The sequence below is a fragment of the Ranitomeya variabilis genome, chromosome 8 (assembly GCF_051348905.1).
Source record: "Ranitomeya variabilis isolate aRanVar5 chromosome 8, aRanVar5.hap1, whole genome shotgun sequence".
NCBI lineage: Eukaryota > Metazoa > Chordata > Amphibia > Anura > Dendrobatidae > Ranitomeya > Ranitomeya variabilis.
In genome coordinates this window covers 121,381,984-121,407,729 of record NC_135239.1, presented here as the reverse complement: position 1 = coordinate 121,407,729, position 25,746 = coordinate 121,381,984, and positions in this window count along the sequence as shown.

Sequence of the window (25,746 nt, the reverse complement as noted above, 5' to 3'; positions counted from 1 at the left end):
GGCCCTATTAACGGTGTCTGCCGCTCCTTGGTGTTCTCCTCCACTGAACAAAGCTGAGCTTCAATCTTCAGGCTTTCTGCCTATATTTTGAATATGAAACTGCATTTGGCCTACTAGTTTGGTTGGGCCTACTAACGGTGTCTGCCACTCCTTGATGTTCTCCTGTGCTTTTCTCCTGTGCTTCAATCTTCAGGCTTTCGGCCTATATTTACAATATGAAACTGCATTTGGGCTACTTGTTTGGTTGGGCCTACTAACGGTGTCTGCCGCTCCTTGGTGTTCTCCACTGAACAAAGCTGAGCTTCAATATTCAGGCTTTCGGCCTATATTTTGAATATGAAACTGCATTTGGCCTACTAGTTTGGTTGGGCCTACTAACGGTGTCTGCCGCTCCTTGGTGTTCTCCTCCACTGAACAAAGCTGAGCTTCAATCTTCAGGCTTTCGGCCTATATTTACAATATGAAACTGCATTTGGGCTACTTGTTTGGTTGGGCCTACTAACGGTGTCTGCCGCTGCTTGTTGTTGTCCTCCACTGAAAAAAGCTGAGCTTCAATTTTCAGGCTTTCAGCCTATAGGAAATTTTAAACTGCATTTGGGCTACTTGTTTGGTTGGGCCTACTAACGGTGTCTGCCGCTGCTTGTTGTTGTACTCCACTGAAAAAAGCTGAGCTTCAATTTTCAGGCTTTCAGCCTATATTTTGAATATGAAACTGCATTTGGCCTACTAGTTTGGTTGGGCCTACTAACGGTGTCTGCCACTCCTTGGTGTTCTCCTGTGCTTTTCTCCTGTGCTTCAATCTTCAGGCTTTCGGCTTATATTTACAATATGAAACTGCATTTGGGCTACTTGTTTGGTTGGGCCTACTAACGGTGTCTGCCGCTGCTTGTTGTTGTCCTCCACTGAAAAAAGCTGAGCTTCAATTTTCAGGCTTTCAGCCTATAGGAAATTTTAAACTGCATTTGGGCTACTTGATTGGTTGGGCCTACTAACAGTGTCTGCCGCTGCTTGTTGTTGTCCTCCACTGAAAAAAGCTGAGCTTCAATTTTCAGGCTTTCAGCCTATAGGAAAGTTTAAACTGCATTTGGGCTACTTGTTTATTTGGGCCTACTAACGGTGTCTGCCGCTGCTTGTTGTTGTCCTCCACTGAAAAAAGCTGAGCTTCAATTTTCAGGCTTTCAGCCTATAGGAAAGTTTAAACTGCATTTGGGCTACTTGTTTGTTTGGGCCTACTAACGGTGTCTGCCGCTGCTTGTTGTTGTCCTCCACTGAAAAAAGCTGAGCTTCAATTTTCAGGCTTTCAGCCTATAGGAAAGTTTAAACTGCATTTGGGCTACTTGTTTGGTTGGGCCTACTAACAGTGTCTGCTGCTCCTTGCTTTTCTCCTCCACTGAACAAAGCAGTGCCGCCTGTTTACTCCTGTTACCAATTTTGAACTTCATTTGGCCCACTTTATTATTTGGGCCTAATAACTGTGTCTGCCACTCATTACAGTTGTCCTCCACTGAACAAAGCAATGCCGCCTGGTTAGTCCTGTTACCAATTTTGAACTGCATTTAGCCTAGTTACTTATTTGGGCCTACTCACTGTGTCAGCCTCTCATTACATTTGTCCTCCACTGAACAAAGCAATGCCGCCTGTTTAGCCCTGTTACCAATTTTGAACTGCATTTAGCCTACTTTATTCTTTGGGCCTATATCTGTGTTTCTTCCTCATCCTGCCCATTGCCCATCCACTGCTAGATGAGTCTGCTGGTACATTGACCCAGACCACTACATTCCCCTTGCACTCTACACAGAAAGTCTGGTTCCCCTTCCCGCATACTATACCAACTTACACGGGGACAAAGAGGAAGGTGCAGATGAAAGTGTAGGTTCCTTCATCAGGTGGGGGGCATACTTGTTGGCGACGTCACTGGCACAGGGCCCCTCATAGTACGCAAAAGTGTCTCTGCCAGTGGGAGGCGCCCCCGCCATCAAACACACCGCCGTACTTTTAGGGGCTCTGTGCCAGTGCCAATGCGAATGAGTGTGCCCCCCCTGCTTGCTCAGGATCACAGCACTTGCAAAGTTGAAATACTTACCTCTCCCTGCTCCACCGCCGTGACGTAGTCCGCGTTTCCTGGGCCCACGAAAAACTTGAGCCAGCCCTACCCCCCCCAACTTTAGCCAAATGACCCCCAATTTTCAATGCCTAACTATTATTATAAGGTAAATTAAGATTGATAAGCTTAAGTAACAAGAATCTATGTTTTTGGCATTAAAATGGGCACTGTAGGTGTTTTCCTGTCCTCCACTCACTGCCGACTTTGCTTCCCCATTGACTTGCATTGGGTTTCGTGTTTCAGTCGGGTCCCCGACTTTTCGAAATAATCGGCCGATTTCACCCGACCCGACTTGACAAAGTCGGGTTTCGCGAAACCCGACTCGATCCTAAAAAAGTAAAAGTCGCTCAACTCTACTAACTATCCCTGTGTGGCCTATTTAAAAAAAAAAAAAAAACATAATCACTTTATTTATTTATTTATACACTTTATTGAGTTAATAGCACTCTGTGTCTGTACTGCTACATACTTAGGCAGTTAACTGGTTCAGGCAGCTTTACATGAACACCCCAGCCTTACACTATGGTTGGTCCAAATAACTAAAGCAATTGTTACCATCCACCTCTCGTGTCTCCCCTTTTCCTCATAGTTTGTAAGCTTGCGAGCAGGGCCCTCATTCCTCCTGGTATCTGTTTTGAACTGTGATTTCTGTTATGCTGTTATGTCTATTGTCTGTACAAGTCCCCTCTATAATTTGTAAAGCACTGTGGAATATGTTGGCGCTATATAAATAAAAATTATTATTATTATTATAATTATTATTATTACCTTGACATATTTCCCAACAAAACCCGCTTTGGTTTCTTTTTAATGTGTTTTTTGTGACACTGGGAAAAATGGCATGAATCTCAGGAAAAATGGCATGAATCTCGGAAAAAATTGATTAAAGTCAGGAATGCTTCCAGGGGCGATCTCCATGATGTCCCTGTGTCATTTGAGCAGTGTTTCCATCATTTTCAGACATTTTTAGACCTTAAAAGGACCCCCGGGGGATCACAGTAAAAATACTCGGGTCTCCCATAGACTTACATTGGGCTCGTTGTTCTGGCCGAGTACCCGAGTATTCCAATCTGCTCGACCCGAGCAACGAGCACCCGAGCATTTTAGTGCTCGTTCATCACTATTTTTTTAATATTTTCAAAACGTTATTGGATATAAATAAGTTAGCCAGTAATCTGACATTGAAATGCTATTTCTACAAAATAGAAGATGGAACAGAGCCGTTCATACAATATAGACCTAACGAAACTGCAAATCAATTCACAGTTACCTAAGATTCCACATTTTCATTTGAGGATCTACTACATTTGATTTCCCTAAGAGACTAGGAATCAGAATCATTGATAGCAAGCAATAGATTAAATAGTCAATTTTCCATGTCAAATCTATTTTTTTATCCTGTACATTCTAGACCTCAATTTTTGTATTATTTTAAAGAGCTAATAGAAGAAGAATTAATCCATTTAGACCAAGAACAATATTCCCTACTGAAAACTAAACCTGAGATGAGAGACAAGCTATACAGGAACTTATTAACAACAAAAAGCCTGTAATCAGGACTGAAAATAAGGGTGGTGGAAAAGTAGTCTTAAATGTTTCCCTATATGGCACTGAGAATAACAAACTATTAAATGATAAATCCATCTATTCTAAAATGTCTAGTGATCCGACAGTACGGTTTCAGCAACAATTAAACAAATTATTAGAAAAGGAAAGGTATGACTACAGGTGCAATTGATAAAAAGATTTGCTACTACATTTTTATAGAACATCCCAGTGTTCCCCTATATCATCTGCTGCCTAAAATCCACAAAGGAATTTCCCCCCTCCCTTTAGACCCATCATCTCAGGGATGGCTCCCTAGGAAAGATATTTGCCGAATAGGCAGATCACTATATGAAACCCCTTGTTAAGTGTTTACCAGGACATATAAGGTTTACAAAAATGCTTATTTCCACGCTAAATAAATATCCCTGGCATTCATCTTACCGGTGGCTTCCACGTGACAAAGTCAATTTATATCCCTCAATTCCACATAATGTTACATTTTTCAGTCTATCGTATCTTAATAAAAATTCAGTATATATAGGGAGGAAATACATTATTATGGCAGTGGTTTCTTTTTTACTTATACACAATTACTTTTCTTTTGACAGGCAATATTTTCTTGAAACCCACCCTGTAAGTGTGGGAGGTAAATGCTCACCCTCACTTGAAATATAGTAGTGGCTGTCTGGGAGGAAAAAATTGTATTCAATGACCTCCAATCCCTATAAACACAAAATACAGTATTATGGACGCTATATTGATGATCTGATTTTCATATGAAAAGGTACGGAAGAGGAAGTTAATAAATTTATCACATACGTCAGCAATAATCAGTTTAATTTAAAATTCACCCATACCTTAACATGTGAAAAAAAATAATTATAGGTGATATATCTGCAAAATCAATCATAATTAATCCTTATAGAAAACCTGCTGACAATAATTCTATTTTGGAAGCACACTCCTGTCATGCTGCACATGTCATCACTAAAATCCCCATTGGGGAATTAATACGAACCAAAATAAATTGTTCCTCAGCTGATATTTATGAGAAAGAATCTAAGGTGGTAGTAGATAGACTCAGACATAGAGGATATCCAGAGTGGTCTCTAAAAAAGTGGAACGCCAACCAGGTCTGTGGTGTACTCGGTACCGGGTCAGGTACTAAAAGGGATGTGTCACGGCGGCGGCGACCTGGTCCGTGGCCCTGGGTGCCCATGTAAAAGGGAAGGTCTTTAAAGGGGTTTGAATAAAGTTTGTTCATGATGCCACCTGTGGTATTCAGTCAGGGATGACCGACGCTGCTTAAAGGGGTCCACTGGGGTGATGTTATGGCAGCTTGGATGGTATGGCTTCCCACAGATGAAGCTGGGTCGCCAGGGCTCCTGATGTAGTAGGGACAGGTGGTAGCTGGTGTAGAAAGAAAAGGAGGACACAGGGTTGCAGTCTCTTTACCTGGTTTACTGATGAATTTAGGCAGCCACAGTCCAGAGTACTGGATCACAGGTACAGGTTTGGTCTGGCCAGCTTGAAAGCGAATCTGGAATCCCTTTTACCAGGTGGGGTTGGAAGCCTTCACTCTAGCGCTGTGGTGTAGTCCCTTGCTGCCTTAGCCCTCTCATAAGGGCCTCATGTTTTCTCTCGGTCACCCTTTAGGTAGGACACTACCCGTACGACAGGTACCTCGAGCCTTTTTACAGGGTCTCTATCATGACCCGGGCTCTATTTGCTACTGTGTGCTCAGGTGTCAATGGTGGACAGGTGACTTGCAATCCAGCTGTCCTGCCGGTTTCTGCTGTGAGACGTAGAGTACTTCACAACCTCAGTCTTCTGGCTACCGGTGTCTACGTTCAGCAGGGAGGTAGCCCAGTCGCAGCTAACCCCCAGCACTTCACTCTCCTTTGCTCCTTTTCCTCCTTCATGCTCTCTACAGCTTGTACCGTCCTTTCCTTTTGCTTCTAGGAGCTGCAGAACTCGGTCTGCATGGCCCCACACTTTCCTCACAGGAGCTGCAGCACTTCTCGTGGCTTCACGGCCCCTTTCCTCTGTTTCTCTCCCAGACTGTCTGACTCTACTTTCCCTCCAGCCAGAATATATATAGGTGACCCACCCACAAACTGGATCAGAGCTCCCCCTTCTGACATGGAGTAAGAACATGTTGCATGTTTATGAATACCTGATAAAAGGAATTCTTCCTCGCTTCCAAGCGTGACATCACTCTCCCTGTGAGAAAAGCAATGCCACTGTAACAAAGCAGAATCCATAGTGAATCACATAGATAGAGACACGTTTTTAGATTGACTTGATTCCAAAAATAGTACAAAAAATAAAAACAGAAATAAAAAAAGATGTAGATGGATCGTCATGATAATATATCCATCACCTTTTGAACACGGTACAGTCCTCAATATCAAAGCATAGTGGCTATAACGAAAAAAATATTTGCCAATTCTTAATCAAGATGAAAAACTTGCAAACATGGTAAAAAATCTGATACTAGATTTGCACACAAAAGCTCCCACGTTAGGAGGGGTGCTTTCTCCAAGTTTTTTTCAAGATAATGAAAAGGCAATACAACATGGCTTTCATACAAAATTGTTTTTTTTAATATGGCCACACACCTTGCAAAGTATGTAATCATGTTAACAAAATGGCCACTTTCCTCTCTAATGTTACTGGACTGGAATTTCCCATCAAAATTGTATTAATTGCAACACAACAGGACTACAGGTGCATCCCACAAAAATAAAATATCATCAAAAAGTTAATTTATTTCAGTTCTTCAATACAAAAAGTGAAACTCATATATTAGATTACAAATAGAGTGATGTATTTCAAGTGTACTTGAAATTCTGTTAATGTTGATGATTATGGCTTACAGCCAATGAAAACCCCAAAGTCATTATCTCATTAAATTAGAATACTCCATTAGAATAACTCCAGCTTGAAAAAATTATTTCAACATCCGAAATGTTGGCCTACGACTAAGGGCTAAGGCCAGAAATGCGTAAGAATGCTATATAACTTGATGTCTTGTTTACTGCGCCAGCGTGCATGCACAGCCCGCGATCCCGCGGGTGCACGCAGGCGCAGTAAACAAGACATCAAGTGATGTCAGTTGTCGGGCAGCGCAAACTGCGCATGCCCAAGGTAGAATATGACCACACAGGCGCCTGGACAACTGAATAACGCCAAGGAGGCGGCGCCCTTCTCGCAGAGTGATGGCTGGGAGGCATCTGGATGAGGGGGGAAAGACCTGCCTCCCTGGCGATTTCACATTTATGAGAGACCAAATTCAAAAGTGACTATTTCTGCAATGCAATGAACAATAACTAAAAGATCCACCTTGTCAGAATGCAGCATTAGTGCTGCACAAGATGGCTCTTTTAGTTACAAACGCCTGGGGGTGATAGGTTCCCTTTAATCAAATTTTCCTGTATAGTGAATTCCAAAGAATTGACGCAGCACGTGCGAAGTCTTGGAGATGGGAATGGGAAGGTTGGATTATAGAGGATGTTAGTCTTAGGTCATTAGCAGAACTGGGGACACAGGTAGGGTGGTAGGCTGAGACAAGAGAGGACATGTAGGATGATGCTGAACAATGGAGCACTTTGTGGGTGAGAGTGATAAGTTGCTATTGAACTCTGCAGCCGATGGACAACCAGTGCAATGACTGACTCAGGGAAGAGGCATCAGTGTAGCGGTTAGAAAGGAATATGATCCTGGCTGCTGCATTTAGGATGGATTGTAGAGGAGAGAGTTTAAATGCCAGATGAGAGAGATTAAGTATTTTAGTTAGATGAGTGGTAAAAGCAGGGTAAAGGGACTGGATGAGATGTGAGGGAATAGGGTCACTGTTGTAGGTAGTGGGACGAGAAGATGGAAGGAGCCTGTTTACTTCTTCAGTGACTGCTTCAGAGACAGGAGATGACCTAGATGTAGTGTAGGTGGGAGGAGAATGCATAACATTAGGGAATTGGGAGAAGATTTCCTGTCGGATATGGTCAATATTTTCTTGGAAATAATTGGTCAGATTGTCAGTGCTGAAGTTGGTGGTGGGGTCCTATACTTTTGGATTGAAGAGAGAATGAAAAGTGTCAAAGAGTTGTTTAGGATTGTTGGATAGTGCGGTATTAAGGGTGTTTAAGTAGGTTTGTTTGGAGAGGTGAAGCACAGACTTGTATGTTTTAAGCATAAAGTTATAATGAATGAAATCATTGTCTAGATTGGATTTTATCCACAGACATTCAGTGCACCTGGAGCATCGCTGGAGAAAAAAATCATGTTTAAAGCATGTGCAAAGGTTGATGCAGTCTGTGTCAAGTTGCTCTATATATCGGAAGTGCAGCTTCATCCAGGGTACTTTGCAATGTTTTATTATAAAGTGTCAGTGCAGAGTCAGGGCATGAGAGTGAAGAGATTGGGCAAATGATAACTGTAAATTCTTCATAAATTTTTGGGTGTTAATGGCACGTATATTTCTATAAGTGTAGTAACTGGGGGTGTCCTAAGTGGAGTGACAGTTCTTGGCAGAGAAAGAAAGGAGGCTGTGGTCAGAGATCAGAAAATCATGCACTGAGCAGAGACAGGAGAAGAAAAGGTCAAGAGGATTCCCATCATTATGCGTAGGAGAGTTAGTAAGCTGTGAAATGCTGAAAGAGGAAATTAGACATAAAAGGTAAGTAGCACATGGGGTGGGGGTGTCACAAGATGGAAACTGTGGGAGTCACGTGGCAAATTGATCTAGGAACTGATGGGTGGGGCCTGGAGAGTGATACACAACTGCCACCCATAGGGAGAAGAGCTGGTAGAATCTGAAAGCATGGACCTCAAAAGATGGGAAGATTAGTGATGGTACTTGGAGGATAACCTGAAAAGTATATTTTGCTAAGAGGAGCAGACCAACATCTCCACCTGGTCTGTTGTCAGGCAATATGTGAAAAATGAGAAAGCAGCAGCGGCGGTGGTATCTAACTATTAGATACAGGTTTTAATAACAGCCAGAAGGTTAAGGGAATTTGAAAGGAAAAAGTTGTGGATGGAGGAGAGTTTATTACAGGTAGACCATGCGTTCCAGAGGTCACAAATAAAAGAGACAGAAGGCGTGCAAGGATCATTAATGAGATTTGCGGGGCTTCTGAGTGTAGCAGGGGAGAGTTTAAACTTACTATTGCAAGAAGGGCTGGAATTGGGCGGCATATCTCCTGCGACTAGGAGAAGGAGAATGGAGAGAGTGAGCAGGTGGTTGAGTGATTTGTGAGAGAGCCTCTTGTACTGTATGGTGGGAGTGAATGGATCAGTGCAGATCAGGATTGTGAAAAAAATGTGAGAACTGTACATACAACCCCTGGCAAAAATTATGGAATCACCAGCCTTGGAGGATGTTCATTCAGTTGTTTAAGTTTGTAGAAAAAAAGCAGATCACAGACGTGGCACAAAGCTAAAGTCATTTCAAATGGCAACTTTCTGGCTTTAAGAAACACTAAAAGAAATCAAGAACAAAAAATGTGGTAGTCAGTAATGGTTACTTTTTTAACCAAGCATAGGAGAAAACTTATGGAATAACTAAATTCTGAGGAAAAAATTATGGAATCATGAAAAACAAACAAACAAAAAAACACCCCAAAACATCACTAGTATTTTGTTGCACCACTTCTGGCTTTTATATCAGTCTCTGAGGCATGGACTTAATGAGTGTCAAACAGTACTCTTCATCAATTTGGCTCCAACTTTCTCTGATTGCTGTTGCCAGATCAGCTTTGCAGGTTGGAGCCTTGTCATGGACCATTTTCTTTAACTTCCACCAAAGATTTTCAATCGGATTGAGATCCGGACTATTTGCAGGCCATGACATTGACCTTATGTGTCTTTTTCTAGGAATGTTTTCACAGTTTTTGCTCTATGGCAGAATGCATTATCATCTTGAAAAATGATTTCATCATCCCCAAACATCCTTTCAATTGATGGGATAAGAAAAGTGTCCAAAATATCAACATAAACTTGTGCATTTATTGAAGATGTAATGACAGCCATCTCCCCAGTGCCTTTACCTGACATGCAGCCCCATATCATCAATGACTGTGGAAATTTGCATGCTCTCTTCAGGCAGTCATCTTTATAAATCTCATTGGAATGGCACCAAACAAAAGTTCCAGCATCATCACCTTGCCCAATGCAAATTCGTGATTCATTACTGAATATGAAATTTCATCCAGTCATCCACAGCCCACGATTGCTTTTCCTTAGCCCATTGTAACCTTCTTTTTTTCTGTTTAGGTGTTAATGATGGCTTTCGTTTAGCTTTTCTGTATGTAAATCCCATTTCCTTTAGGCGGTTTCTTACAGTTCGGTCACAGACGTTGACTCCAGTTTCCACCCATTCCTTCCTCATTTGTTTTGTTGTGCATTTCCTGTTTTGTAGACATTGCTTTAAGTTTCCTGTCTTGACGCTTTGATGTCTTCCTTGGTCTACCAGTATGTTTGCCTTTAACAACCTTCCCATGTTGTTTGTATTTGGTCCAGATTTTAGACACAGCTAACTGTGAACAACCAACATCTTTTGCAACATTGCGTGATGATTTACCCTCTCTTAAGAGTTTTATAATCCTCTCCTTTGTTTCAATTGATATCTCTCGTGTTGGAGCCATGATTCATGTCAGTCCACTTGGTGCAACAGCTCTCCAAGGTGTGATCACTCCTTTTTAGATGCAGACTAACGAGCAGATCTAATTTGATGCAGGTGTTAGTTTTGAGTATGAAAATTTACAGGGTGATTTCATAATTTTTTCCTCAGAATTGAGTGATTCCATAATTTTTCCCCTATGCTTGGTTTAAAAAAGTAACCATTACTGACTGCCACATTTTTTGTTCTTGATTTCTTTTAGTGTTTCTTAAAGCCATAAAGTTGCCATTTGAAATGACTTTAGTTTTGTGCCATGTCTGTGATCTGTTTTTTTTCTACAAAATTAAACAGCTGAATGAACATCCTCCAAGGCCGGTGATTCTATAATTTTTGCCAGGGGTTGTAGGAGAGTATGGCTGATATGGGTCGAGTGCACAGAGTATGTAGAAGGGTGGTAGATGTGAGTGATTGCAGCAGCTAGAAAATAAATGCTACAAATACATAAGGTGCATGTATTTTTAAATTCCAATGACCGGGAAACAATTTTTCTTTTGATTGTCAGTCATGTCTTACCTGTCTCCTGCCCTGTCTGTTATGAACTGGTGGCTTAGGAGCAGCATGAGACGTGCTCTGGAGGAGGTGGTACCTGTGCTGACCGCAGACCCTGAACTTAACACAACAACTAGAAGTAGCCGTGGGATGTACCTAACACGGCCTAGACACCTCGACACAGCCGGAGGACTAGATACCCCTAAAGATAGAAACAGGAAAGCTATCTTGCCTCAGAGAAAATCCCCAAAGGATAGACAGCCCCCACAAATATTGACTGTGAGAGGAGAGGGAAATAACATACACAGAATGAAACCAGGATTTAGCAAAGGAGGCCACTTCTAGCTAAATAGAAAAGACAGGACAGAGTACTATGCGGTCAGTATTAAAATACTAGAAAATATCCACCACAGAGAATACAAAATCTCCACACCTAACTAAAGGCATGGAGGGTAAATCTGCTTCTCCAGAGCTTCCAGCTTGACTGAATAAATCCACACTGACAAAGCTGGACAAGAAAAAACATAGAAATGCACAGAACTATAAAGTCCACAGTATGTGGACTGCAAAAACAAAGCCAGGACTTATCTTTGATGATTTGGACAGAATAGCAGGAGAATCCAAGAGAGATGTGAATCCACCAAGAAACAATGGACAACTGGCACTAACTAAAGGATCTAGCCAGACTAAATAGCCCAGTCAGAATTGGAAATAAGTGGAAGCACCTGATGACTACTAAAATCCAAAGGAGCAGCAGTACCATTTATAACCACCGGAGGGAGCCCAAGAGCAGAACTCAAAACATTACCACTTATAACCACTGGAGGGAGCCCAAGAGCAGAATTCACAACAGTACCCCCCCCCTTGAGGAGGGGTCACCGAACTCTCACCAGAGCCCCCAGGCCGATCAGGACGAGCCAAATGAAAAGCACGAACCAAATCAGCCGCATGAACATCGGAGGCAACAACCCAAGAAATATCCTCCTGGCCATAACCCTTCCATTTGACAAGATACTGAAGCCTCCGCCTCGAAAAACGAGAATCCAAAATTTTCTCAACCACATACTCCAACTCCCCATCAACCAACACCGAGGCAGGAGGATCAACAGAAGGAACAACGGGCACCACATGTCTCTGCAATAAAGATCTATGGAAAACATTATGGATGGCAAACGAGGCTGGAAGGGCCAAACAAAAAGACACTGGATTGATAATCTCAGAAATCTTATAAGGACCAATAAACCGAGGCTTGAACTTAGGGGAAGAAACCTTCATAGGAACATGACGGGAAGACAACCAGACCAAATCCCCAACCCGAAGCCGGGGACCAACACACCGACGACGGTTAGCAAAACGTTGAGCCTTCTCCTGAGACAACGTCAAATTGTCTACCACATGAGTCCAAATCTGCTGTAACCTGTCCACCACAGAATCCACACCAGGACAATCAGAAGGCTCAACCTGCCCTGAAGAAAAACGAGGATGGAAACCAAAATTACAAAAGAAGGGTGAAACCAAAGTAGCCGAACTAGCCCGATTATTAAGGGCAAACTCGGCCAATGGCAAGAAAGCCACCCAATCATCCTGATCAGCAGACACAAAGCATCTCAAATAAGTTTCCAAAGTCTGATTAGTTCGCTCGGTTTGGCCATTTGTCTGAGGATGAAATGTGGAAGAAAAAGACAAATCAATGCCCATCCTAGCACAAAAGGCCCGCCAAAACCTAGAAACAAACTGGGAACCTCTGTCAGACACAATATTCTCAGGAATGCCATGTAAACGAACCACATGCTGAAAAAACAACGGAACCAAATCGGAAGAGGAAGGTAACTTAAGCAAGGGTACCAAATGAACCATCTTAGAAAACCGATCACAAACCACCCAGATAACAGACATCTTCTGGGAAACAGGGAGATCTGAAATAAAATCCATAGAAATATGTGTCCAAGGCCTCTCAGGGACCGGCAAAGGCAAAAGCAACCCACTAGCGCGGGAACAGCAGGGCTTGTCCCGCGCACAAGTCCCACAGGACTGCACAAAAGAACGCACATCCCGTGACAAAGAAGGCCACCAAAAGGACCTACCAACCAAATCTCTGGTACCAAAAATCCCAGGATGGCCAGCCAACACAGAACAATGAACCTCAGAAATCACCTTACTAGTCCATCTATCAGGAACAAACAGTTTCCCCGCTGGACAGCGATCAGGTTTATCAGCCTGAAATTCCTGAAGCACCCGTCGTAATTCAGGGGAGATGGCAGAAAGAATCACCCCTTCCTTGAGAATACCAACCGGCTCAAGGACTCCAGAAGAATCAGGCAAAAAGCTCCTAGAGAGGGCATCAGCCTTAACATTCTTAGAACCCGGAAGATACGAGACCACAAAATCAAAACGGGAGAAAAACAGGGACCATCGAGCCTGTCTAGGATTCAACCGCTTGGCAGACTCGAGGTAAATCAGATTCTTATGATCGGTCAAGACCACAACACGGTGCTTGGCCCCCTCAAGCCAATGTCGCCACTCCTCAAATGCCCACTTCATAGCCAACAACTCCTGATTGCCGACATCATAATTGCATTCCGCAGGCGAAAACTTTCGGGAAAAGAAGGCACACAGTTTCATCAAGGAACCATCAGAATTCCTCTGAGACAAAACGGCCCCTGCCCCAAACTCAGAAGCGTCAACCTCAACCTGAAAAGGAAGAGAAACATCCGGCTGACGCAACACAGGGGCAGAAGTAAATCGGCGTTTAAGCTCCTGAAAGGCAGAAACAGCCGCAGAGGACCAATTCGTCACATCAGCGCCTTTCTTCGTCAAATCGGTCAAGGGTTTAACCACACTGGAGAAGTTGGCAATGAAACGGCGATAAAAATTAGCAAAGCCCAAAAATTTCTGAAGGCTCTTCACAGATGTGGGTTGAACCCAATCATGAATGGCCTGAACCTTAACAGGATCCATTTCTATAGACGAAGGAGAAAAAATGAAACCCAAAAAAGAAACCTTCTGAACTCCAAAGAGGCACTTAGACCCCTTCACAAATAAAGCATTATCATGAAGGATCTGAAATACCATCCTGACCTGTTTCACATGAGACTCCCAATCATCGGAAAAAATCAAAATATCATCCAAATATACAATCATGAATTTATCAAGATAATTGCGGAAAATATCATGCATGAAGGACTGAAACACAGATGGAGCATTAGAAAGCCCGAAAGGCATCACAAGGTATTCAAAATGGCCTTCGGGCATATTAAACGCAGTTTTCCATTCGTCACCCTGTTTAATACGAACAAGATTATACGCCCCTCGAAGGTCAATCTTAGTAAACCAACTAGCCCCCTTAATCCTAGCAAACAAATCGGAAAGCAAAGGCAAATGGTATTGAAATTTGACCGTGATCTTATTCAAGAGGCGATAATCAATACAGGGTCTCAAGGAGCCATCCTTCTTGGCAACAAAAAAGAATCCCGCTCCCAATGGTGACGAAGATGGCCGAATATGCCCTTTCTCCAAGGACTCCTTAACATAACTCCGCATGGCGGTATGTTCTGGCACAGACAGGTTGAAAAGTCGGCACTTAGGGAACTTACATCCTGGAATCAAGTCAATAGCACAATCACAGTCCCTATGCGGAGGAAGGGAACTGGACTTGGGCTCATCAAACACATCCTGGAAATCTGACAAAAACTCAGGAACTTCAGAAGAGGGGGAAGAGGAAATCGACATCAAAGGAACGTCATTATGAACCCCCTGACAACCCCAACTAGTCACAGACATTGATTTCCAATCCAGCACCGGATTATGTACCTGTAACCATGGAAAACCCAGTACAATAACATCATGTAAATTATGCAACACCAGAAAACAACAATCTTCCTGATGTGCTGGCACCATACACATGGTCAGCTGTGTCCAAAACTGAGGTTTATTTTTAGCCAAAGGTGTAGCATCAATGCCCCTTAAAGGAATAGGGCTCTGCAAAGGCTGCAAGGGGAAACCACAACGCTTGGCGAATTCTAAGTCCATCAAGTTCAAAGCGGCGCCTGAATCCACAAACGCCATGACAGAAAATGACGACAATGAGCAGATCAAGGTCACAGATAAGAGAAATTTAGGCTGTACAGTACTGATGGTAACAGACCTAGTGACTCTCTTAGTACGCTTAGGACAATCAGAAATAACATGAGCAGAATCGTCGCAGTAAAAACACAACCTATTCTGACGTCTGAATCCTTGCCGTTCAGCTCTAGTCAAAATCCTATCACACTGCATAGGCTCAGGACTCCGCTCGGAGGACAACGCCATAGTGTGCACAACTCTGCACTCGCGCAAGCGCCGATCAATCTGAGACATAGAATCACTCAGACCAGCAGACGTGGGGAACCTCACCATAACATCTTTAACGGCTTCAGAAAGACCCTTTCTGAAAATTGCCGCCAAAGCATCCTCATTCCATTTAGTAAGCACAGACCATTTTCTAAATTTCTGGCAGTATGATTCTGCCGCTTCCTGACCCTGACACAGGGCCAACAAGGTTTTTTCTGCATGATCCACTGAATTAGGTTCATCATACAATAACCCTAGCGCCTGAAAAAAGGTGTCTACATTAAGCAAAGCAGGATTCCCTGTTTCAAGGGAAAATGCCCAGTCCTGAGGGTCGCCACGCAGCAGGGAGATGACAATTTTAACTTGCAGAATGGGATCCCCAGAGGAACGGGGTTTCAGAGCAAAAAACAGTTTGCAGTTATTTTTAAAGCTCAAAAACTTGGACCTGTCCCCAAAAAACAAATCAGGAGTTGGAATTCTAGGCTCTAAAACCGGAGTCTGGACAACATAATCAAAAATACCCTCTACTCTTGCAACAAGTTGATCCACACGCGAAGCCAAACCCTGAACATCCATGCCAGCGCCAAACTCCTGAACCACCCAGAGATTAAGAGGGAAAAGAAGACAAAGTAGACTGCAGAAAAAATAAATGGCTCAGCACTTTTCTTCCCTTCTTTTGAGATGCATTTAACTCATTGTTGGCCAGTTGTACTGTTATGAACTGGTGGCTTAGGAGCAGCATGAGACGTGCTCTGGAGGAGGTGGTACCTGTACTGACCGCAGACCCTGAACTTAACATAACAACTAGAAGTAGCCGTGGGATGTACCTAACACGGCCTAGACACGTCGACACAGCCGGAGGACTGGATACTCCTAAAGATAGAAACAGGAAAGCTATCTTGCCTCAGAGAAAATCCCCAAAGGATAGACAGCCCCCCACAAATATTGACTGTGAGAGGAGAGGGAAATAACATACACAGAATGAAACCAGGATTTAGCAAAGGAGGCCACTTCTAGCTAAATAGAAAAGACAGGACAGAGTACTATGCGGTCAGTATTAAAATACTAGAAAATATCCACCACAGAGAATACAAAATCTCCACATCTAACTAAAGGCATGGAGGGTAAATCTGCTTCTCCAGAGCTTCCAGCTTGACTGAATAAATCCACACTGACAAAGCTGGACAAGAAAAAACATAGAAATGCACAGAACTATAAAGTCCACAGTATGTGGACTGCAAAAACAAAGCCAGGACTTATCTTTGATGATTTGGACAGAATAGCAGCAGAATCCAAGAGAGATGTGAATCCACCAAGAAACAATGGACAACTGGCACTAACTAAAGGATCTAGCCAGACTAAATAGCCCAGTCAGAATTGGTAATAAGTGGAAGCACCTGATGACTACTAAAATCCAAAGGAGCAGCAGTACCATTTATAACCACCGGAGGGAGCCCAAGAGCAGAACTCACAACATTACCACTTATAACCACCGGAGGGAGCCCAAGAGCAGAATTCACAACACCTGTCCAACTGCCTTGTTTAACTGCCCAGGCACTTTGAAAAATTCCACGTCAATAAAATCTGCATAAATGCTTTCCCGTAGCTCTGTCTAAATATGTAGGAGGTATGTTTTTAGATCTAACACTAACTTAACTTGTTAGCAATCAATAAACTAACTTAAGACCGCAAGAGGCAATAAAATGCACAGACAAAAACAATCTTGCAGCCCAACATCGATCATAAACTGTAAAAGTAAGTGAGATGGCCTTACAGCATCACGGATTAAGCACAAAGGCCAAATAGGCCAAAATTAAAGACTCTCCCAAGAATACAATAAAGATAAAAGTTACAAATAAAAAGAGAGTATCAGACATAAGCTAAAACCATACATTGATCCCCAAATTCAAATATCATAACAAGGATAGAGGATAATATCCATAGAAGATATTGGTCAAAATGATTGGGTCAAGTCCGAAGAGACATAGATATGAATAAATATACATGGAAATTAGTTCAGATTCTGGTAGTTTTAGACCCAGAAATAATGATTCAATCATGTATGGAGATCAAGCATAAGAAAATAAAACAATCTTTTCCTTGTGCAGCATGTACAGGGATGTATACATGCATATACTTCCAAAGTTGAAAGATAGATAAAGTGAGTTAGTGGAAGATATAGAGTAACATAGACTTTAACCCCTTAACCCCCAGAGCTTTTTTCGGCTTTGTGTTTTCGTTTTTCGCTCCCCTTCTTCCCAGAGCCATAACTTTTTTATTTTTCCATCAATATGGCCATGTGAGGGCTTCTTTTTGTGGGATGAGTTGTACTTTTGAATGACACCATTGGTTTTACCATGTCGTGTACTAGAAAACGGGAAAAAAATTCCAAGTGCGGTGAAATTGTAAAACAAAGTGCAATCCCACACTTATTTTTGGTTGGCTTTTTTACTAGGTTCACTAAATGCTCAAAATATATTGTCTAAGATGGATTAAAGGGTTTCAGAGCACAAAATCATGTAATTTTACCCAAACAATCTTTATTGTTAAAACCAAGGCACCATGCCACCAAAAGTGACCAAAACAAAACAAGAAAAAACCAAAACGTGTTCAACCCAATTAAAATGTAAGGGATATAGCTAGCAGTCCCTAAATACCAACCTGGATACTACCTGCCTATCAGCGGAGGTTGACACCCTATGGGGGAACGATATTGGCGCCCCCGCTCCACGATAACTGACCCTAGGGGCCCTGATGAACCCTACAGTCACTAATGAGACCCTCTGCCCATGGACTAAAGGACCTCTACATCTATACAGAGCCTCAAAGCCTTTAGTCCATGGGCAGAGGGTCTCATTAGTTACTGTAGGGTTCATCAGGGCCCCTAGGGTCAGTCATCGTGGAGCGGGGGCGCCAATATCGTTCCCCCATAGGGTGTCAACCTCCGCTGATAGGCAGGTAGTATCCAGGTTGGTATTTAGGGACTGCTAGCTATATCCCTTAGATTTTAATTGGGTTGAACACGTTTTGGTTTTTTGTTTTGTTTTGGTCACTTTTGGTGGCATGGTGCCTTGGTTTTAACAATAAAGATTGTTTGGGTAAAATTACATGATTTTGTACTAGGTTCACTAAATGCTAAAACTGACCAACCATTATGATTCTCCAGATCATTACGAGTTCAAAGACACCAATTATGTCTAGGTTCTTTTTAATCTAAGTGGTGAAAAAAAAATTCTAAACTTTCTAAAAAAAAAAAAGAAATGCGCCATTTTCCGATATCCATAGCGTCTCCATTTTTCGTGATCTCGGGTTGGGTGACAGCTTATTTTTTGCGTGCCGATCTGATGTATTTATTGATACCATTTTGGTGCAGATACAATCATTTGATCGCCCGTTATTGCATTTTAATGCAATGTCGCGACGACCAAAAAACCATAATTTTGGCGTTTTTACTTTTTTTATTGCTACGCCGTTTAGCGATCAGGTTAATCCTTTTTATAATGATAGATCAAGTGATTCTTAATGCGACGATACCAAATATGTGTATGTTTGATTTTATTTTTATTGTTTTATTTTGAATGGGGCGAAAGGGGCGGTGATTTGAACTTTTATAACTTTTTTATTTTTTAAATATTTTTAAAAACCTTTTTTTTTTTACTTTTGGAATGCATCAATAGTCTCCATAGGAGACTAGAAGCTGCCACAACCCGATTGGCTCTGCTACATAGAGGCGATGTTCAAATCGTGTCTATATAGCAGAATTGCTCACTTGATGAGCGATGACCACTGGGTGGTGCTCACAGCAAGCTGGAACTGACAACCATAGAGGTCTCCAGGAGTTCTCAGGCTGTCATGCCAAGACATCGGTGACCCGCGATCGCGTGAGGGGGGTCACCAATGTGTGTATTTCTGGGCCGATGGCTGGAAGCACAATTTAAATTCCGCTGTCAGAGTTTGACAGTGGCATTTAACTTGTTAATAGCCACGGGTGGATTGCGATTCCACCTGTGGCTATTGCGGGCACATGTCAGCTGTTGAAAACAGCTGACATGTCCCCGGAAAGATGTGTGCTCACTGCCGGAGCCCACATCAAAGGGAGGGACTCAGACATAGGCGTAAATGTAGACCCAATGTTGGTAAGTGGTTAATATACACTGTGTTCCAAATTATTATGCAAATAATATTTCCTCATATTTTCCCTAAATTACCTATCTAAATTGCAGTCATTGTTATTTTCCAGTCATCTACTATTCTAGTATAATTGCAATGCTTTGGAACAAACTGCCTATGAAAACAGTATCTTTTAAAAAAAAAATAAACACTCAAAATGCATGTTCCAAATTATTATGCACAGCAGAGTTTTCAACCTTTTTTTGAAGTTATAAGCATTATCAGCTTATTACAAAATGAAATCAAACAGTTTTCAAGTGAAAACTTTATTCTAGGTGATGTTACATTTGCACATAGGACCCCTTGTTCGAAAGAAGCTTCTGAACTCTCTTGTCCATTGAATTTGTCAGTTTTTGGATGGTTTCTGCTTCAATTGTTTTGCATGTGGACAGAATACCCTCCCAGAGCTGTTGCTTAGATGTGAACTGCCTCCCGCCATCATAGACACTCCTTTTGATGATGCTCCAGAGGTTCTCAATGGGGTTGAGGTCAGGGGAAGATGGTGGCCACCCCATAAGTTTGTCCACTTTTATGCCCATAGCAGCCAGAGATGCAGATGTGTTTTTTGCAGCATGAGATGGTGCATTATCATGCATGAAAATGGTCTTGCTGTGGAAAGCAGGTTTCTTCCTCTTGAACCATGGCAGGAAGTGTTGTTTTAGAAACTCCACATAGATTATGGAGTTCATCTTTACCCCTTCAGGGATCATAAAGGGGACGACAATCTCTCTTCCCATGATTCCATCCCAAAACATTACTCCACCTCCTCCTTGTTGGCGCCTTAGCCGTGTTTTCATGGGGTGTCCATCAACCAGCCAGCCATCCTCCACTCCATCCATCTGGACCATCGAGCGTTGCACGGCACTCATCGGTGAACAAAACAGTTTGGAAGTCAGTCTTCATGTATCGTTTGGCCCACTGGAGCCATTTCTGCTTGTGTGAAGTGGATAGAGGTGGTCGAGAGGATGGCTTACGCACCTCTGAAGGTCCCTGCATCTTGTTGTTCTGGGGAAGTTGGAGGCACCAGCAGCTTCAAAAACTTGTCTGCTGCTATGACAAGGCAGTTTTGCAGCTGCTCTTTTAACCTTAAGCAATTGCCTGTTGGAAAGAGTCCTCAATTTTTCTTTATAAGCACGCACACGTGTGTGCTGGGAATCAGCTACATACCTCTTGATTGTGCGATAATCACGATGAAGTGTCTTGGCAATGTTGATTGTAGTCATGCCTTGACCTAAATACTCCACAATTTGTTGCTTCTCAGCAGCCGACACATCCTTTTTCTTTCCCATTTTGTCAAAAAATGTAGGCTGCTTAATAATGTGGAACAGCCTTCTTAAGTAGTCTTGCCTTTATTTGGACACACCTGCCAAACTAATTTGCACAGGTATCTGCAATTGCTTTCAGTGATATAAAGAGCCCTGACACACATCACCATCAATGAGTTTAAATGAAAAACAAAAAAATTCTAACCTTATCACTCCTAAACTCTTTGTGCATAATAATTTGGAACACAGTGTAGTACTGTGCAAAGAAAGTTCATAGCAATAGGACCAAGTAGTCAAATGATTCCTTTGTTATTCCAAAATCAATGACTCTGCTATGTCAAAAATAATCATTAAATAATAATAAACATGTCAGATCTTGGAGGAAGCAGAATGCAAAACGCGCATCAGGGGTGCTCTGTGGCTACTGTACAGGTCTTATTTATTTTTCCCTATGAATCTTCATGTGGCACCTCAGAGTCCGGTTGCCATGGTGACATTGCCTCCCTCTGTAGGGTGATGTCATGCCTGGAAGCAGGAAGAGGTCCCCATGCCAGGTAATACACAGCATGCATCACAATTCCTGCTCCAGGCCAGAAGGGGGAGCTCTGGACCCGCCTTCAGGGAGCTGCTCTCTCTCTGATCGGGAGGAGGAGTCAGCATAGGCTGTAAGGAAGTTAGCCGGAGGAGTGGAGTGAGAGGAGTGGAGACAAGGGCTCTGGGGAATTGCAGCTGCGTCAGAGCTGACCCTGGAGTGGAGCGCTGACAAGAAGGATGCCAGAGTCCTTGGCTTTGTGGGTGCTGTATGCCCCGACAGCCAAATCTGGAGGGCAGGGGATTGCAAGCTCCCTGGCCACACTGAGCACCCAGAGGCACCGCAACAGACTAAGAGCCTGGGGCTGCTAGTGAACAGGCAGTGCCCATGATAGGCATGTGCTGTCTGCCATACAGGTCGAAGCCAACACACAGGAGAGGGCTGCAGCTAGACACAGGCAGCATGGACCCAAAAATAGAGTGCAGCAGGAAGGCCTCCAACCCCACCTGGCAAGGTGGACCCCCTGAATGCTTCCAGGCTAGCAGGACTCTTGCTCTCATCTGTAGCTGGTACTCCGGACTGCATGTTCATCTACCAAGAAGTAAAGGTAAAGATAACTGCACTTTTCTGCGTCCCTTGCTTATTCTCTGCACCCTAACGTTCACCACCACCTGAACCGACTGTTATATCTGCCCTGGGGCCACGCTCTACTCGTGGGAAGCTGTACCACCTTTGCTGCATCACCATCGGCCCTAGTGGACCTGAACCGCAGCGTCGGCTATCCCTTGCTGAACACCACGGGTGGCATCACAAATCAATCCCATATAAATTTTCCCCTTGCATTTTTATTGTACGCCCAAGGCCACGGAGTTGGGTTAAAGCCCTGTGACTTCCCCAAAGAACTGTCTGACCCGGTTCCAAGTACCCCATAGTCCTGGTGGTTGTCGCAACTTGGCATCACAAACAGGATTTTGCAGCCCAATACCACCGGGCCATGTATGCCATAAACTTTATTTAAATGTTTGGTAACCACAATTATCACGCCGCACGGCATGTGAGAAGCAGAAGGGGCATGAAGAGAAGCCCTGCCCCGCGCTCTGATGTCAGCTAGCGGGAAACAGAAGGCCCTGACCAAGAACCCTGCCGCGCTTGGTTGTACCCGCCTATGGAGCAGAAGACTGATGGGCCGGCAGAGGCGCAGAACCTGGCTACGGTTCACAAGGACGGAAGGAGCACTACAGTAGTGCTGCAGGAGAGGTGGCAAGGTACCTGGTTAGCACCATGGTGAGCGGTGGATGGAGTGCTCCAGAGCGTGGGGTGGAAGCGGTGGGCTCCCCCAGCCTATTGGAGGAAGACCCAGACCAGCTGCTTGCGGTAGACCTGGAATTTTTGAGAGCCGAGGTGAAGGAGCTAAGCGACCAGCTCAAGGCTCAGATCACAACAATGTCGAAATGGAGGGAGGCCCTGCTGGAAAAGGTGTCCGAGCGGAGGGCGGCCTCACTACCAGCATCCGCGACCCTGGAGGAGAAGGAGGAGGAACCCGGCACCGTAGAGGCAAAAGATACAGGTACCGACATTGCTCTGGTGGCCGAGGATACTCTAGTTGGGCCCTTAAAACCCCCGACAGCCCCGAAGCCTGGCCAGGTGTTTAGGGATTTAGCCTGGGATCAGACAGCAGACACTGAGGATAGACTAGCGGTTCCACTACAGCCTGTACCCATGCCCCGGGAGGGCATAAAGACTGCGTAAAGACTAGGCGCTGCAGTAACTGTGTTATTGTTTTTCTTTTGGGGTTTTTTGTAAGTTTTACGACTTTGTAGATTTTATTTTTTTGTTGTTATTAACTGTTCTTGTTCTGTTTTCTCAGTCCGGGACATACTGAAGTCAACTAGGGGGGAATGTGGCACCCCAGAGTCCGGTTGCCATGGTGACATTGCCTCCCTCTGTAGGGTGATGTCATACCTGGAAGCAGGAAGAGGTCCCCATGCCAGGTAATGCACAGCATGCATCACAATTCCTGCTCCAGGCCAGAAGGGGGAGCTCTAGACCCAACTTCAAGGGAGTTGCTCTCTCTGGTCGGGAGAAAGAGTCAATTTAGGCTGTTAGGAAGTTAGTCAGAGAAGAGGAGAGAGAGAGGAGCGGAGACAAGGGCTCTCGGGAATAGCAGCTGCGTCAGAGCTGACCCCGGAGTGGAGCGCTGACAAGAAGGAAGCCAGAGTCCTTGGCTGTGCCAGTGCTGTATGCCTCTGAGCGGAGGGCGGCCTCACTACCAGCATCCGCGACCCCGGAGGAGAAGGAGGAGGAACCCGGCACCGTAGAGGCAAAAGATACAGGTACCGACATTGCTCCGGTGGCCGAGGATACTCTAGTTGGGCCCTTAAAACCCCCGACAGCCCCGAAGCCTGGCCAGGTGTTTAGGGATTTAGCCTGGGATCAGACAGCAGACACTGAGGATTGACTAGCGGTTCCACTACAGCCTGAACCCATGCCCCGGGAGGTGCACAGTGAAAGGGTGGATATTCGTTGGGAGCACCCGGAGACAGAACTGATGGGATTCCCTGGGGAGGCCCAAGCAGGAGAAGCCCGGGTAGAGACCCTCAGTTGGAAGGACTATTACCGGCAGAAGCTACCCAACTTGGAAGCGGAGGAGCAAGAACGCAAAGCCCTGTGGAGAGCTATGGAGGACAGAAACAAAGAGAAAAAAAGACCAAGATGCCCCTCAACCCATAGAAGAGGTGGAAGAGAAGATCCATACCATTCTTGGAGACTTTCCCCGGTCTTGGACACAGGTGAATCAAGCCATCATAGTACCTGTCCTGATCTTTCCTCTGCCTACTGCACCTGAAGCAGCAGAGACTCTAGACCTATCGGCTCCAGTAACAGATGCCACCTCTGCAGTGGAATGCGAAGATCTACTCCTTGCTAGCTGTGAATCTGTCAGACCCATGGTGAATCTAAGAAGACTCAGATGGCTGCCCAGTTTACCAGTAAAATGCAGGTCTACAAGTAGCACAGACACTAGTGGGTCCACAACATCAATAACAAACACACTCGACCAAGCTAGGTAATTCGAGATACCAGTACTGTGTAGATCCACCCGTAGTAAGAGAGGTCAGGTCCCAGCCCGGTATCGGGACTAAAATGTAAATAAGTTAATAATGTGTATAATTGTAACTGATAAGCATGAGAGTCTACAGAGACTTACTGTATGAACTTTTAAATATTCGTAATAACCTGTTGAAGGACAATTGGGCCACTGGACAGTGGCGTAACTACAAAGTTATGGGCCCCGGTGCGAACTTCCAAATGGGGCCCCCCCGCCATACAATTCAATGTAACCCCCATAGAATACAATGCAGCCCCCCTCATAGTATAATGCAGCCCCTCCATACAGGGGCAGTGAGAAAGACACGAGCAAATGGTGACGAGGGGGCAGGGGAGAGGGCAAGGAAGACAGGCACAAGGGGACACATGGGGGCTAGGAGGCAGGGGAGAAGGTTACAAGGGGACTAGTGGGCAAGGGAGACTGACACAAGGGGACTAGTGGGCAAGGGAGCCTGACACAAGGGGCACACGGGGACAAGTGAGCAAGGGAGACTGACACAAGGGGCACACGGGGACCAGTGGACAAGGGGGACTGGCACAAGGGGACACAGGGACTAGTGAGCAAGGGAGACTGGCACATGGGGACAAGGGACACAAGCATAACGGAGACAGGCTCAAGGGGACACACGGCCCCCTGACCTGCCAGAGCCGCTTGCAGCTGCGACCGTGGTAGTTACGCCCCTGCCTCACACACACTACAGATATCACACACACACTACAGATATCACACACACACATCATACTACAGATATTACACACACACATACTACAGTTATCACACACACACTACAGATAACACACACACACACATACTACAGATATCACACACACACACACCAGATACCAGCTCATATACACAACTCACAATCTCCTCTCTGGTACAGGGGTGGCTGATGTGAACCGGCTGCGGCTCCTCAGCTTCTCCTGACTAAAGCGGCTCTGTCCCGCACCTCCCCCCTGCTCTCGCCTTCTGTCCCGGGGTTATTTTGGCTTTCTCTTAAATACGATCTCATTCAGACGTACATGAGATGTATGAGGGGGGGAAAATACAGACTGAGAAGCTGTCTCATCGTGATGACTGGAGCTGCTTCCTGTCTCTCACGTGCCCCGGCTGCCCCCTTCCCCTAGATACGCCTCGGACTGTTGCCGTGCAGGAGGAATCTCCTGCACTGCAACATGGTGTTGGGTGCCAGCACAGCCCACACAGTGGTCTATCCAGCACAGCCCGCACAGTGGTCTATCCAGCACAGCCCGCACAGTGGTCTATCCAGCACAGCCCGCACAGTGGTCTATCCAGCACAGCCCGCACAGTGGTCTATCCAGCACAGCCCACACAGTGGTATATACAGCACAGCCCGCACAGTGGTATATACAGCACAGCCTGCACAGTGGTCTATCCAGCACAGCCCGCACAGTGGTCTATCCAGCACAGCCCACACAGTGGTATATACAGCACAGCCCGCACAGTGGTATATACAGCACAGCCTGCACAGTGGTCTATCCAGCACCACTGTGCGGTATA